General features: G+C 38.0%; 2 protein-coding genes across 2 annotated transcripts in view; both read right to left on the bottom strand.

Moving 5' to 3' along the window:
- Positions 1 to 10,076, bottom strand: part of LOC119481376 (putative high affinity immunoglobulin gamma Fc receptor IC) — a 43,220-nt gene extending 33,144 nt beyond the window's left edge. Inside the window, exon 1 of the mRNA XM_037758235.1 lies at positions 9,629 to 10,076. The gene's annotated coding sequence lies outside the window, so the exon portion shown is untranslated. The remainder of the gene's footprint in view (positions 1 to 9,628) is intronic.
- LOC119482166 overlaps positions 1 to 15,422 on the bottom strand; it is an 88,992-nt gene that overhangs the window by 57,819 nt on the left and 15,751 nt on the right. The gene's annotated exons all lie outside the window — the stretch shown is intronic.

Here is a 15,422-nt window from a genome sequence, read left to right as displayed (position 1 = left end):
CATGAAATAAGCATTCACCTTTCTTAGCAATCAATAATTTAAGATCAGTCAAAGAAGACATCACTGGATTCACTTGAAATATAGATATTTTTAAACTTAATGGATTATCAATCAATCACTTAATCTTTTTATCGTAGTATTTCAAACTGCTCCATGTTAAACACAAAGTATATACTGTACCATTTCCAGGTTCTTCAGCGCCTTGGATTGTTTCATAGAGACACAAATCACCTACAGAGCAGTGAGAATCAAGCCAAGGTCATATTAATCATTTGAATCAAATAATATGAATTCTACTATCTTCTAAAACAGATAACCAGAAATAGAAAATGTTAAATTTAGAGTTAACGATATAAAAAATAAAACATTATCAGGGTTAAGGCTGACCATGGATAGGAGAAGCATATACTCTGCTTTGAGTTTCATCCTGGTTGATCATGTGGTCTGTAGCAGGACCCTGATTGGTGCTCTGAGACCTGGTGGGTCCAAAACAGGAAGTAAATACAGTGGATTTAATAAGGAACGTGTAATTTACTGCTGTTATGTTCAGAATGAGACAAGAGAGTGTTGTACCAACCTCTTAAAGCATGAATCTGTAAAAAAAAAACAAAAAAAAAAAACATTTGCTGTTACATGGTTTTGTATTGTAAATTGTTCTATTGTTACTACAGCACATGTAAATACATCAGAATCAGTCTATTATCAGAAGGATAAGATCTCACCTTTTGACTTTCTGTAGCGGAACAGAAACAGCAGCAGGACAATAATCAGTGAAACTCCACAAACCAGTCCAACAATCAACAGCACAGGAAATGGAGAGCTCTTTTCAGGCTCGGATGCTGGTACATCTTTAGAATATACACACAAATACAAAATACACATAAATCATGAATAGATAGTATTAAAACACTTACACTCAAATACACTTGCATAAACCCTCGATTAGGGTTGGATATCGTTTGGATTTTAACAGTTCAGATTCTGGTACTTAACGGTTATTGAATCAGATTATTTGAGGGGGTCATAACAGGTCACATGCTTATTTCATAGAAAATAACTATAAAATTCATATTCATTCAGATTCACAATGCACTTCATAAAGTTTGTGGAACCTGTAAATGAATTTTGTAGAAACTAAATCAAAATCAAACTCACATTTTACTGACATCCAACTCTCTTTTGACGTCCACCTCCGCCGACTTTCTGATGACTCTTTTCCTTCACATCGATAAAAGCCTTCATCTGACTTTGAGACTGCAGAGATAATCAGCTCCCCATTGGTATGATTTTTGATGAGTTCGTCATTTTTATAGAAATCCACATCATGAAAACCTTTTTCTGTCTTCAACTTGCAGCCAAGAGTGACAGGATGTCCCTCAGCTACAGGATGGACAGGGCTCACCAGGATAATACCAAAATCTGTAAAAAGATGAAAGAATATGAAGTTTAGGTCAGAAAGATCAGCTGGTGCAGGTTGAACAAGTTGACGTACAATGATGAGAATACATTCAATATTTTTGAATTTATTATACAGATGCATATCGTAGCTCCCCAAATACCTGGCATTGAATGATGGATAAGGTGGCACTTTGGTGATTTACATTGTTACAATTATATTGAATACTAAATATTTTCAAAGTGAACTTTGTGGCAGTGTGCTACAGAATAGTCTACTAACTTATTATGATTGTGGGTGTAACTGAGGAGCCAATTTAGAGTCAGATAACTCTACAGCTATCTCGAGTATAAAATAAATGATGGATGGATTTTGTCATAAAAACGTCAGTGGGCAATAAAATCCATATGACATTTTCTTGGAAAACATTAAACCGGAACAAACTAAGTTTAATTAATGGTTTGTTAAAAGAGATATCAAGTTACTGATTTTTAAAATAATTTTGGTTAATACTAGTCACCTACAGATTTCAAACTATATGATAGAAAGTTGAAATACTTCAGAAAAAAAAATCTGTTAATCAAAACTCACCCTGTATAGTGATGTTGACTGCATTGCTGAACTGTCCTGTTTCAGACTCACACCAGTACACTCCACTTAGCCAGTAACGGTCTATGTTGCATGTGGATCCAGTCATTGTTCCCCAGAAAGTACAGTTGATCAGGTAGCCATGATAAGAAAATCTCATCACTCTCCACTTGGTGGAGTTTCCCTCACAGCTCAATGACACTACCTCGTTCTTGAAGTGCTGCACTCTGTCAGGACTCACTGTGAGAGACGCTGCTGAATGAAAATCTGAAAAACAACAAACAATGATGGGAAAAACAAAGCACAACAAATTAAGATTAAAAAAAACAAAATAAAAATAATCCTTTAGGACTTTTGTGGATTAAATAATTTTCATTGTTGAGTCTTAAACGGCTCTGAATTGTCTAACAGTGTAACGCAGTGCACATTTATGCAATTAGTGCAGGGATGGCATGTATGCAAACTGCACAGGAATCAGTAGTTCAAAGAAGGCAGTAATGCAAGCATGCTCTAATTGCATTACTGCCCTCTGGGTGTATAACATCCACTTGAATCCCAAAAAGAAGACACAAAGAAGAGAGCAAGCATAAAAGGCGAGAGTGTAATTTATGTATACAATGCATTTTGGAGAGAATTGTTGAATGTAAAAAAATCTGTGTTGTTGGTACCATAGGATACCTTTATTTAAAACTAGCAATATCTAAATAGACAAATACTCAATTACAACTAAAAGTCTTCCATTTAATGATTTGGCGGGAAAGAGAGAAAGAAAAGACTAAACATAGATAGAAGGAAGGAAGAAAAGACTTGAAAACTAATTAAAAAATGACAAAAGAAAGGGAGAAAGCCGAACCTCGTTAACCGTTAACCGACAAGATTAGCGCATTTCATGCAAAGGTGCTGTGGTTTTAGTGTCTAACAAGCCGCCCAGCTGCAACAATAAGCTGATGCACAAACAGGTTAAATCCATCATTTATCACCAGCTGCAGTGTATGAGCAAAACAGACCACTGAGTCCCCAGTTCACCCGTTCGGCAGCCACGATGCTGCGTGTATTGTCGTGGACACATGCAGCCACTTTCCCAGTAAAAGTCTGCACCGCATCAATTGGTTTAACTGCGAGGTTGTCGGCTGTACTGAATGTCACCACAATCAGTACATTTCATCCATTGTGCAATAATGTAAAAGTCAAAACAGACCTACCTCCAGACCAGACAAACTTAGGTTCACTGTAGTCAGAGTGAAACACTGGATTTCCTCTTCCAGCTCTGCACACATATCCTGCTGTGTGTGTCTGTCCATGAACGATGTAGGAATCCTGTTCAGTCCCACTGGTGCTGCCAGGTAGCAGCTCATAGCTGTAGGTTTTGTCTGCCAGTTTGGGAACAGCCTTATACCAGTAGAACCTCCATCCTGCAGATGGATCTGTAACATTGCAGTTCAGAGTTACAGAGTGTCCAGGACTCAGCCATAATGGAGACACAGTGAGGACAGGCTGAGGTTTATCTGTAAGAAAGGGATTTCACAGAATGAAGACATGTTGTGATGGATCGTTGGTAGTTAACATGCACTGCTTGTGTCATGGTAATTTTTTTTGCCAAAAATGTAATAAATGTGACTGTGAAATAAATAGCTGATACTGGACAGTGCAGGTCAGGATTCCTCAAAGTCTTTCTTGTAAAGGAATTGGGGATATACTAATTATGGATATAAACAAGTAAACAACGATTAATGGTAAATACATACACCTTTTAATTGAAAATAATAAAAAGTGCAACTTCAGGACCTGCTGATTCAGTTCTCAAGATACATGCACGCTCACGCTGCAGAGCCGGCAGAGCTGGCAAGCTGGCGCATGTTGATGACGTCATACACAGGGAACGTCAACAGGAGTAACGTTTTACATTTCTTTACTAATAAAAGTGCTAAATAATACATCCATATAACGTTTGTGGTGCCTAAATACAAATTCTTAGTATCGATACAATTGATATTTACCTTGCAAATTGTTTTTGGATCGATATACGTCCCCCGTGAAGGACAATTTGCCGAGTACCTATCGATTTAGTTGGATTGTAGGAATATAAATCGATACATCGATGTAGTAGATGAATCATTACACCCCTAGTGGCTCATAAATGAATACGTTCTTTTAGTGAACTTGGTCATGGTGGTAAAACTTTGATCACTTACCTGATACAGTTAGAGAGACTTTAGTACTTTCTTTTCTAAAAGGTGTTGGACCCTTGAGAGAACCAAAGCACTGGTATTCACCACTGTCTCTTGTATCTACAGATTGTAATGTATATCTCTTATCCAAGTTGTTGCGGAGAAATTCATGACCGTCCTTCATGAATGTGTACGACCAATCGGTGTCTTTTCTGTCCCTCATGTCACATATGAAGGTAACAGACTCTCCGGTAAAGAAAGTGGACCAGCTTGGCTCAATGGTCAGCACAGCATCTAGAAACAAACACAAGATGCAGAGAGTGAAATGTGTTTTTCGTTTTTTGTCAATGTATTTATCGTACATGAACAAAACAGAGCACACAGATATAGGATGTGGTGAAGAGTGATACAGTTGGTGGAGATTCGTCTTGAGTGAATATATAAAACAAGACAATTGTACACTCACCTTGAGCGTGTCCACAGTAGAGGAGTACATTAAAGGTACTGTTTGTAACTTCTTACACTGACACTCTTATAAAGTGTTGCGGGTCGGTGTCCTATGCGCGGTCGCGTGTGGCTACGCTGTTCCAACACAAACTAAACGGAAGCACCAAAACCGCAAAGTTCTATGTAGTGAAGCCCGTCTGTTAAACAGTGTCAACTCTTCCTGCTCCAGCCCCCCGACCGCGGCCAGAAGACACAGGGGAGACCGTAGCTTTGGTCTACAGGGCCGGAGTCGATGCTCTGTCTGCTCAACTGCCTGCCTTCACTCACACACCGTGCTCGTTCTCACTCGCTATCTCGCTCCACCTCTCACGTGCATGCGCGCTCACTACACACTGCAGACGAGTTAGTATCTCTGAGAATATCTAGTGAATGTAGAGTGGACGTTTGTGCAGAAATAAATGCTGCAGCTCCTCCAGACCAACAAAGGTTTCCCGTGTCATTTCCTGCTGCTCAGTGAATAGACTGTAACGTTATCGTGTCCGACCAAAGCTCCAGTGTCTCCCCTGTTCCTTCTGACCACGGTCGGGAGGCTGAAGCAGGACAACACTAGGATCAGCAGTGATTCATGGAGAGACCTTTATCTGGTCAGCTAACATTACTGCCAAGCAGGTGAAATATAGAGCGATATTGTGGTTTTAGCTGACGTGTGTCGCCTCACTGTGTTGATCAATGCTCGTTCATGTCTATGTGGACAAGCGCGAGCAACAGGACGCTGACTTAACAGCCACAGGTGTCACTATTAACAAGCAATTTCTGATTCTTACAAAGAGTCCCTTTAAGAGCTAAAATAAAGTTTGAAACTTCCTCAGACATTATCAAATTGACAGAAACAAATCAAATAAAAATAATAATTTACATTCAAACAGAAATATAAAATCAACAGAGAAAACTTTACGGTAGGACTGTCAAAGTTAACGCGTTAACACATATTTGTTTTAACGCCACTAATTTCTTTAACGTATTAACGCAACTTGCGATTTTTAGGTTGTATCAGGCTCAGTTTTAAAGCTAGAGTGAAGATACTGGTATTATTTGAAACTATAAAACAAACCTAAGGACTCCATGTCATACTGGCTTGTCATCAAGGAGGTTAAATAACGCTATAAAGTTACGTTAAATTTTGGCGAGGAAAAACCGGCATGACCATTTTCAGAGGGATCCCTTGACCTCTGACCTCAAGATATGTGAATGAAAATGGGTTCTATGGGTACCCACGAGTCTCCTCTTTACAGGCATGCCCTCTTTATGATAATCACATGCAGTTTGGGGCAAGTCATAGTCAAGTCAGCACACTCAAGTCAGTTAATTGATTTCCAATAATTAATATATACATACCATTGCATAGAGCAGCATATTTTTCCACTCCCATGTTGATAAGAATATTAAATACTTGACAAATCTCCCTTTAAGGTACAATTTGAACAGATACAAAATGTGCGATTAATTCGCGATTAACTATGGACAAACATATGATTAATCGTGATTAGATATTTTAATCGATTGACAGTCCTAAATATATCTTAAACTCTGGCATTTAAAAAGTTTTATTAATGGCAACAACACAGAGAAAATCACTGATATTTCCACTTTAAAGCATATGAATATGAGCTCATGTGTTGTCTACAATACTTTTCCTGAGAAGAGCCTATCTCTCTTTCCTTCCATTTTTATTTTGACATGTTCACTAACTTAAAAAAAAAATTACTCTGCTTGTGAGAAATGCTTCTACTTTGGGTATCGTAAAGCATCAAAACGTAGCTTTGGTTCAGTCGTTTTCTCCAACTTCCTCCTCTAAGTCTGTTCTTCCTTCCCTTTTACACAAAGCTCACATAACTAGACCGGGTTTGACAACAAAATACTTTTTGCAAACCACATAATTTCATATCTGTAATACCTAATTTTATGCACTCATTTGTGCACGTAATACTTCATATTCCTACTGGTCAAAACGTGCACAAGACTGGTCAAAACGTGCACAAGACTGGTCAAAATGTACCTTAACATTTTTTTTTTAAAGTATTTAATACTCTTATCAACATGGGAGTGGTCAAATATGCTGCTTTATGCAACTGTATGTATACATTTATTATTGGAAATCAATAACCAACACAAAACAATGACAAATATTGTCCAGAAACCCTCACAGGTACTGCATTTAGTATAAAAAATATGCACAAATCATAACATGGCAAACTCAAGCCCAACAGGCAACAACAGCTGTCAGTGTGTCAGTGTGCTGACTTGACTATGACTTGCCCCAAACTGCATGTGATTTTCATAAAGTGAGCGTTTCTGTAAAGGGGAGACTCGTACCCACGAGTCTCCCCTTTACAGAAATGCTCACTTGAGGTCAGAGGTCAAGGGACCTTTTTGAACTAAACTCTGAAAAAAAAGTTTGGAAATTTGTGTTTGGTGGATTATTTCTCTGTTTTTACAATGCTAATTGACATTGTATTTTACATCGTTGGAAAGCCTGTTTATTTACCTTCACAATGATGTCTAACTTGTAAGGATCATGCATTTGTGGGATGAGCAGCACAGCTGATTATGTGGGTAGCGCCCAAGTAAAATTTGCCAAAATGCTCTGCCAATGGTATACAGTGTATTCTCCTGTTGGAACTGACTCTTGTTTTGAGTTTGATGGATTGGATGATTGAACTCTCTATCAGTAACAAGGAACAAACAAGACATATTGGCAATTTTACACTTTATTCATTTAATACACCGTCAGGAGCCTCAGTAGCGGGTGTTCGTTGCAGATCAGAGTGACCGACACAACCACGCTGGCTGACCTGCAACGATTCCTGGATGAGGAATGGAACGCCATCCCACAGCAACGTGTGACCAGGTTGGTGATCAGCATGAGGAGGAGGTGCCAGGCTGTTGTGGCTGCGTATGGATCTTCCACCACTACTGAGGCTCCTGACGGTCACTGTTTACCATTGGCAGAACATTTTGGCAAATTCTTCTTGGGCGCTACCCACATAATCAGCTGTGCTGCTCGATCCACAAATGCATGATCCTTACAAGTTGGATATCATGGTGAAGGTCAATAGGCTTTCCAACGATGTACAATACAATGACAATTAGCATTGTAACAACAGAGAAATAATCCACCAAACACAAGCTTCCGAACTCTTTTTCTGAGTTTATTTCAGTTATAATCTTTTTTTTTTAATGTCAGACTGTAACAGTTTACAAAAAAGAAACTTAATCAAACTCACGTTTAACTGACATCCAACTCTCTTGTGACGTCCAACTCTGCCAACCTTCTGGTGACTCTTTACCTTCACATCTATAAAAGCCTTCATCTGACTTTGAGACTGCAGTGATATTCAGCTCCCCATTGGTATGATTTTTGATGAGTTTGTCATTTTTATAGAAATCCACATCATGAAGAACCTTTTCTGTCCTAAACTTGCAGCCAAGAGTGACAGGATGTCCCTCAGCTACAGGATGGACAGGGCTCACCAGGATAATATCTCCATCTGTTAAAAGATTAAAGAATATGAAGTTTAGGTCAGAAAGATCAGCTGGTGCAGGTTGAACAAGTTGACGTACAATGATGAGAATAAATTTGATACTTTTGAATTTATTATACAGATGCATATAGTAGCTCCCCAAATACCTGGCATTGAATGATGGAAAAGGTGTCACTTTGGTGATGTACATTGTTACAATTATATTGAATACTAAATATGTTCAATGTGAACTTTGTGGCAGTGTGCTACAGAATAGTCTACTAACGTATTTTGATTGTGGGTGTAACTGAGGAGCCAATCTAGAGCCAGATAACTCTACAGCTACCTCGAGTATTAAATAAATGGTGGATGGATTTTGTCATAAAAACGTCAGTGGGCAATAAAATCCATATGACATTTTCTTGGAAAACATTACACTGGAAGAAACCAAATTTGTTTAATGGCTTGTTAAAAGAGATATCAAGTTATTCATTTTGAAAATAATTTTGGTTAATACTAGTCACCTACAGATTTCAAACTATATGATAGAAAGTTGAAATACTTCAGAAACAAAAATATTTTAATCAAAACTCACACTGTATAGTGATGTTGACTGCATTGCTGAACTGTCCTGTTTCAGACTCACACCAGTACACTCCACTTAGCCAGATAAGGTTTATGTTGCATGTGGATCCAGTCATTGTCCCCCAGGAAGTACAGTGATCTGGAGAGCCATATTGTAAAAACCTGCTCACTCTCCACTTGGCGGAGTTTGCCTCACAGTTCAGTGACACTAACTTGTTCTTGAAGTGCTGCACTCTGTCAGGAATGACTGTGAGAGACGCTGCTGAATGAACATCTGAAAAACAACACACAGGATTAAAAAGACCACAATAAAAAGAATCCTTTAGGTTTATTGTGGATTTAATCATTTTCATTGTTGAGGCTTAAAGGACTCTGAATTGTCTAACAGTGTAACACAGTGCACATTTATGCAATTAGTGCAGGGATGGCATGTATGCAAACTACACAGGAATCAGCAGTTCAAGAAGGCATTAATGCAAGTAGCACTAATTGCATTACTGCCCTCTGGGTGTATAACATCCACTTGAATCCCAAAAAGAAGACGCGAAGAAGAGAGCAAGCATAAAAGGCGAGAGTATAATTTATGTATACAACGCATTTTGGAGAGAATTGTTAAATCAATAAAGAATCTGTGTTGTTGGTACCATACCATTGTTGGTGGGCTGTTAAGATGGACCAGCTATTCTCCTTTAAGTGACAGGCCACTCCTCTGAGATTTGCTCAGATTTTAATTAAATCTTTTTAATTAACTATTAATTATTAACATCCCTAGTACAGACGAGCAGATGAATCAGCCAACAACATCATTCTATTTTAGAGAGTAATACTCAACATTTGACCTGATGCTGGTGTGTGGGAAAATGTCACCACAATAAGTACATTTCATCCATTGTGCAATAATGGAAAAGTAAAAACAGACCTACCTCCAGACCAGACAAACTTAGGTTCACTGTAGTCAGAGTGAAACACTGGATCTCCTCTTCCAGCTCTGCACACATATCCTGCTGTGTGTGTCTGTCCATGAACGATGTAGGAATCCTGTTCAGTCCCACTGGTGCTGCCAGGTAGCAGCTCATAACTGTAGGAGTAGCCTACTGGTCTGGCAAAAGCCTTATACCAGTAGAACCTCCATCCTGCAGATGGACCTCTAACATTGCAGTTCAGAGTTACTGAGTCTCCAGGACTCAGCCATAATGGAGACACAGTGAGGACAGGCTGAGGTTTCTCTGTAAGAAAGGGATTTCACAGAAAGAAGACATGTTGTGATGGATCGTTGGTAGTTTACATGCACTGCTTGTGTCATAGTAACTTTGTTTTGCCAAAAATTCAATTAGTGTGACTGTGAAATAAATAGCTGATACTGGACAATGCAGGTCAGGATTCCTCAAAGTCTTTCTTGTAAAGGAATCAGGGATAAATTAATTTTGGATATAAACAAGTAAACAACGATTAATGACAAACACATACACCTTTTATTTGAAAATAATAAAAAGTGCAACTTTAGGACCTGCTGATTCAGTTCTCAAGATACAAGGCAGTTAAATATTTAACAAAAATAAAATAAACCAACTTCTATTCAAGTTAAATGAACATTGGTTTAACCTGCTTCTTCTGTTCTCATTTTCAATATAAACAGTAGAGCAATAATACAGTGATCGACCACTTATAGTGATCAATCAGCTTGGAACAGAATCAGTCCTATACAAATGCTGTTTAAATAATTTGCTTATAGTCATCAAGTAGTCCGCTTAGAGTGTTCATTTGGGATCTTTTCATAAATGAAAACATGCTTTCCCGCTGGATATGTGAGGCTGATGCTGCGTGCACATTGATATCATAATGGGAAAAGGTCATTTTCTCTGAAAAAAAAATTAGTGCACACGTGGAAAGGGTGAAGTCTACTCATCAAGTGGACTGATAACACCTCGTCATGTAACGCCCCCAAAAGTGGAACTCTGCCGACCGGCTCCTCTGCACCGCAACGCCAGCAGCTCATGCAGACTAGTGCCCGTCTCCCTCAACGCCGCTACCGGGTGAGAGAGCGAGAGGCAAAGGGGCGCCGTTCATCTGCATGCATGCTCACGCTGCAGAGCCGGCAGAACTGGCAAGCTGGCGCATGTCGATGACGTTATACACAGGGAACATGAACCGGAGTAACGTTTAACATTTCTTTACAAATAAAAGTGCTAAAAAATACATCCATGTAACGTTTGTTGTGACTAAATACAAATTCTTAGAATTGATACAATCGATTATTTACTTTGCAAATTGATTTTAGATCGATATACGTCCCCCGTGAAGGACAACTTGCCGAGTACCTGTCATGTAGTTGGATCGTAGGAATATAAATCGATACATCGATGTAGTAGATGAATCATTACACCCCTAGTGGCTCATAAATGAATAAGTGCTTTTAGTGAACTTGGTCATGGTGGTAAAACTTTGATGACTTACCTGATACAGTTAGAGAGACTTTAGTACTTTCTCTTTTAAAATCTGTTTGACTCTTGAGATTACCACGGCACTGGTATTCACCACTGTGGCCTGTATCTAGATATTGTAATGTATATCTCTTATGTGGGTTGTAGCGGAGAAATTCACGACCATCCTTCATGAATGTGTACCACCAATCGGTGTCTTTTCCTTCCCTCATGTCACATATGAAGGTAACAGACTCTCCGGTAAATAAAGTGGACCAGTTAGGCTCAATGGTCAGCACAGCATCTAGAAACCAACACAAGATGCAGAGAGTGAAATGTGTTTTCCTTTTTTGTCAATATATTTATCGTACATTAACAAAACAGAGCACACAGAAATAGGATGTGGTGAAGAGTGATACAGTTGGTGGAGATTCGTCTTGAGTGAATATATAAAACAAGACAATTGTATAATTACCTTGAGCGTGTCCACAGTGGAGGAGTATATTAAGAGCTAAAATAAAATTAGAAACTTTATCAGACATTATCAAACTGACAGAAACAAATCAAATAATAATAATAATAATTAACATTCTAACAGAAATATAAAATCAACAGAGAAAACTTTACGGTAGGGCTGTCAAAGTCAACGCGATAATAACACGTAATGATGCATTAACACAAATTCATTTTAACGCCAGTATTTCTTTAACTTCTTAATGCAACTTGTGATTTTAAGGTTGAAGCGGGCTCAGTTTTAAAAATTAGAAGATACTTGCATCATATGAAACTAGAAAAACCTAAGGAATCCAGTGGTACTAACAATGTCATACTAGCTTGTCATGAAGGAGGTCAAATAACGCTACAAAGTTATGTTAATTGTTGGAGAGGAAAAACTGGCATGACCATTTTCAAAGGGGTCCCTTGACCTCTGACCTCAAGATATGTAAATGAAAATGGAATAACATTTATGAATTTTGAAAATGGGAGTAGTTCTCCTTTAAAGGAACAGTGTGCAGCATTTAGGGGGATCTATTAACAAAAATGAAATATAATATTCATAACTATGTTTTCATTAGTGTTAAATCATCTGAAACCGTTGCTCCTAAAGTAGCGTTATTACGGTAAGGATGGCTTCTGAGCGAGGCGAACGGCGTTACAACAGTTTTACACTCTGAGCAGTGAACGGAGGGGTACTCAGTTGGTTGCAATCTGCAAACACAACATTAGATGCCGCCAAATCCTACACACTGTCCCTTTAAAGCTCAAACCCGTAATGTAATATTTGTCTGATATTTGAATAGCAGAGTAAAGCAATCCAGTTGTCTTGTTGCTGCCAAGACTGCTTAAACATGAATTTAGTGTTTTAATGTTGTCATCAGTGCCTCTCTTGTTTTGTTGATGATGCACTTCTCTTTGTGGACCGAGAACAAAATCACAACAAATAAGAAATATGAAGATGTAAGCACTCTATTTCACATTTTACATAATTTATATTTCATACAGTGTACTTCATTAAGCAGCATTGATAATATAATATTATCAAGCTTATTACCAGTTAGACGCCTGAATGAACAGTTACTGTATCTTTAGTTTCCTCAAATTGTTTTTAAACAAGTTCAAAATTTGAGACACAAATGCAACAGAACGCAAGATCAGATGCTGATCATAAAAACCCCTGAAACAAACTATTGTGCGAGTTTGCTCGTGTGTTAGAGAAGCAACGAGCCAATACACTGCTGGTCAGCATGAGAGGACATAATCTCAGTTCCTCTTTACACAGACAGACATGTGTTGTGGTGATGGACAAATTTAGACAGTTGACATTACAGTAAAAATAAAGACAAAAACAAAATTACAGTATGCTGTATGTCTCTAGTTCACAATCTCAATGATTTAATATATAAAGAATAGGGCTGTCAAAGTTAACACAATTATAAAATGTTAATGCAAATTTGTTTTAATGCCACTAATTTCTTTAACACATTAACACAAAACATCTTTCGGAGGTTGTAGTGGGCTCAGTTTTAAAGCTTGAATGAAGATACTGGTCATACTGTGGTGTAGATTGTCGCAAAAGAAGCTAAATAACGCTCCAAACCTGCGCTACATTTTGGCGAGGAAAAACTGGCATGGCCATTTTCAAAGGGGTCCCTTGACTTCTGACCTCAAGATATGTGAATGAAAATGGGTTCTGCTCTTTACAGACATGCCCACTTTATGATAATCACACAATGCAGTACCTGTGGGGGTGTCTGGACAATATTTGTCATTGTTTTGTGTTGGTAATTGATTTCCAATAATAACTGCATACATTTGCATAGTTTTTTCACTCCCATGCTGATAAGACTATTAAATACTTGATGAATCTCCCTTTAAGGTACATTTTTAACAGATAAAAGATATGCGATTAATTTGCAATTAATCGTGATTAACTATGGACAATCATGCGATTAATCGCTGTTAAATATTTTAATTGATTAACAGCCCTAAATATATCCTAACCTGAGGCATTTAGAAAGTTTCATCAATGGCAACAAAACAGAGAAAGTCACTGATGTACTCACAGAAAAGCACCAGCACGCAGAGCAAAGTGTGTCCCATCATCACCTCCAGCACTGACACTGTTACTCTGCTTCTGAGAAATGCTTCTACTTTGTGTATCGTAAAGCACGAAAATGTAGCTTTGGGGTTTTTTCCAACTTCCTCTTTGAGTCTGTGCTCTTTCTTCCCTTTAACACAAAGCTCACATAACTAGACCAGGTGTGACCACAGCATAGTTTTGCAATCCACATCATCTCATACCTGCAATACTTAATTTTGAATTTATTTCTGCATGTAATATTTTACACACACACTGCTCTTACAAACATGTGTCATGTCACATGTACGTATCTTTGTAAGCATGTACAGAACATCCTGTTTGTGTCTTTATACCCTCCTGAGTAATGCATGGTTCTGTTTTCAGGCTTTAAAGAATCTAGCCTGTGAAGGGAGACTTTGGCCAATCACAGGTCATTTCAGAAAGAGAGCGTTCCTATTGGCTGTTCATTCAACGGAAGCAGCTGTCAATCACTCACGAACTACGATCAAACGGTCAAACTAGGGAGCGTTGATCAAATATGAATCAATATTCTGTTACTATAATGCCAATTTCTCATCTCAAATGTTTTCAGAATCATCTTGTAGTGTACTGTTTAGCTGTAAAATGATAAGGTTTGTGACCCGGCCGCCATGTGGAGATCAGTTGAGGAGATACCAAGCACCGTCCACCAGCCTGGGCAAACTTTCTCAGTGAGTATGTTTTACAGTTATATAATGCATTGTAATATGGAATATGGCCACAGCTAAGTCTCTCCATACCTGTAGCCCAATGCATGCTGGGATAGGCTCCACTCTGAAGAGTAGTAAGCAGATAAAGACATAAATATGAAGTTCATTTTATTATCTTGCTTATTGTTGGTAATCTAATAAACATCATCATCATTATCGTTCGGTCAGAGTACGCAATATATCCCTGGTCATATTTTTTATGTTATTAATTATGAAGTGTATTACATTAAATAAGTATCAAATGCATGTTTATATGCAGTACAGTATACATACTGAATGTGTGTATATATGTATATGTTTGATATTCAGTATTTACATGCATTTTCTGTGCCATCAAATAACAAATGAACGTCGACTTACACTTGTTTTGTAACAGAGGAAGGAAGAAGAGGTCAAAATGTGTAAAAGCTGAGCCCAAATTGGTATTAAAACTAACTTTTTGTTTTTTGTCTCATGTGCAGAAGTTTCAGGTTCGTGCCAGCTGAAACAGTTTCTCAGAAGCAGAATCCGAGTGTCAGTGCTGGACGGGACGCACTTTGCTCGGTGTGCTGAGGTTATTCTGTGAGTACATGTGAATCTTTCTTTCTTTGAATGGTAAAGATTAAGGAAAAATGTTGTAGTGAGCACAAAGCATCAGTAGTTTGTCAAGTTACTTTTTTGTTTCTCTCTAGTTTACAATTGTTGAAAATTTTAGATTTGATCTAAAATCTGTTTTTAGAGAAAGAAATGACAATTAGAAACACTGCTGACAGCTTTGTGCTGGAAGTTTATTGATGCATAAAATGGTCAAACATAAAAAAAACATACTAAATTCATCCAGGTGAAACTAAAATACATACAGTATCAATCAAACGATTTTTATAAAGACAGACGGAAACTTGATTGTTGAACAAATGCGTTGTCTGATAACAGATTAAATGTTATAAATGTGTAAAGCTTTTTCATCAAAAATGAAAGAAATGCTGAT

Source organism: Sebastes umbrosus, chromosome 22, assembly GCF_015220745.1.
Source record: "Sebastes umbrosus isolate fSebUmb1 chromosome 22, fSebUmb1.pri, whole genome shotgun sequence".
Lineage (NCBI taxonomy): Eukaryota > Metazoa > Chordata > Actinopteri > Perciformes > Sebastidae > Sebastes > Sebastes umbrosus.
The sequence above is the reverse complement of the archived record's forward strand: the minus strand, read 5'-3'. Positions and strand labels throughout refer to the sequence as shown.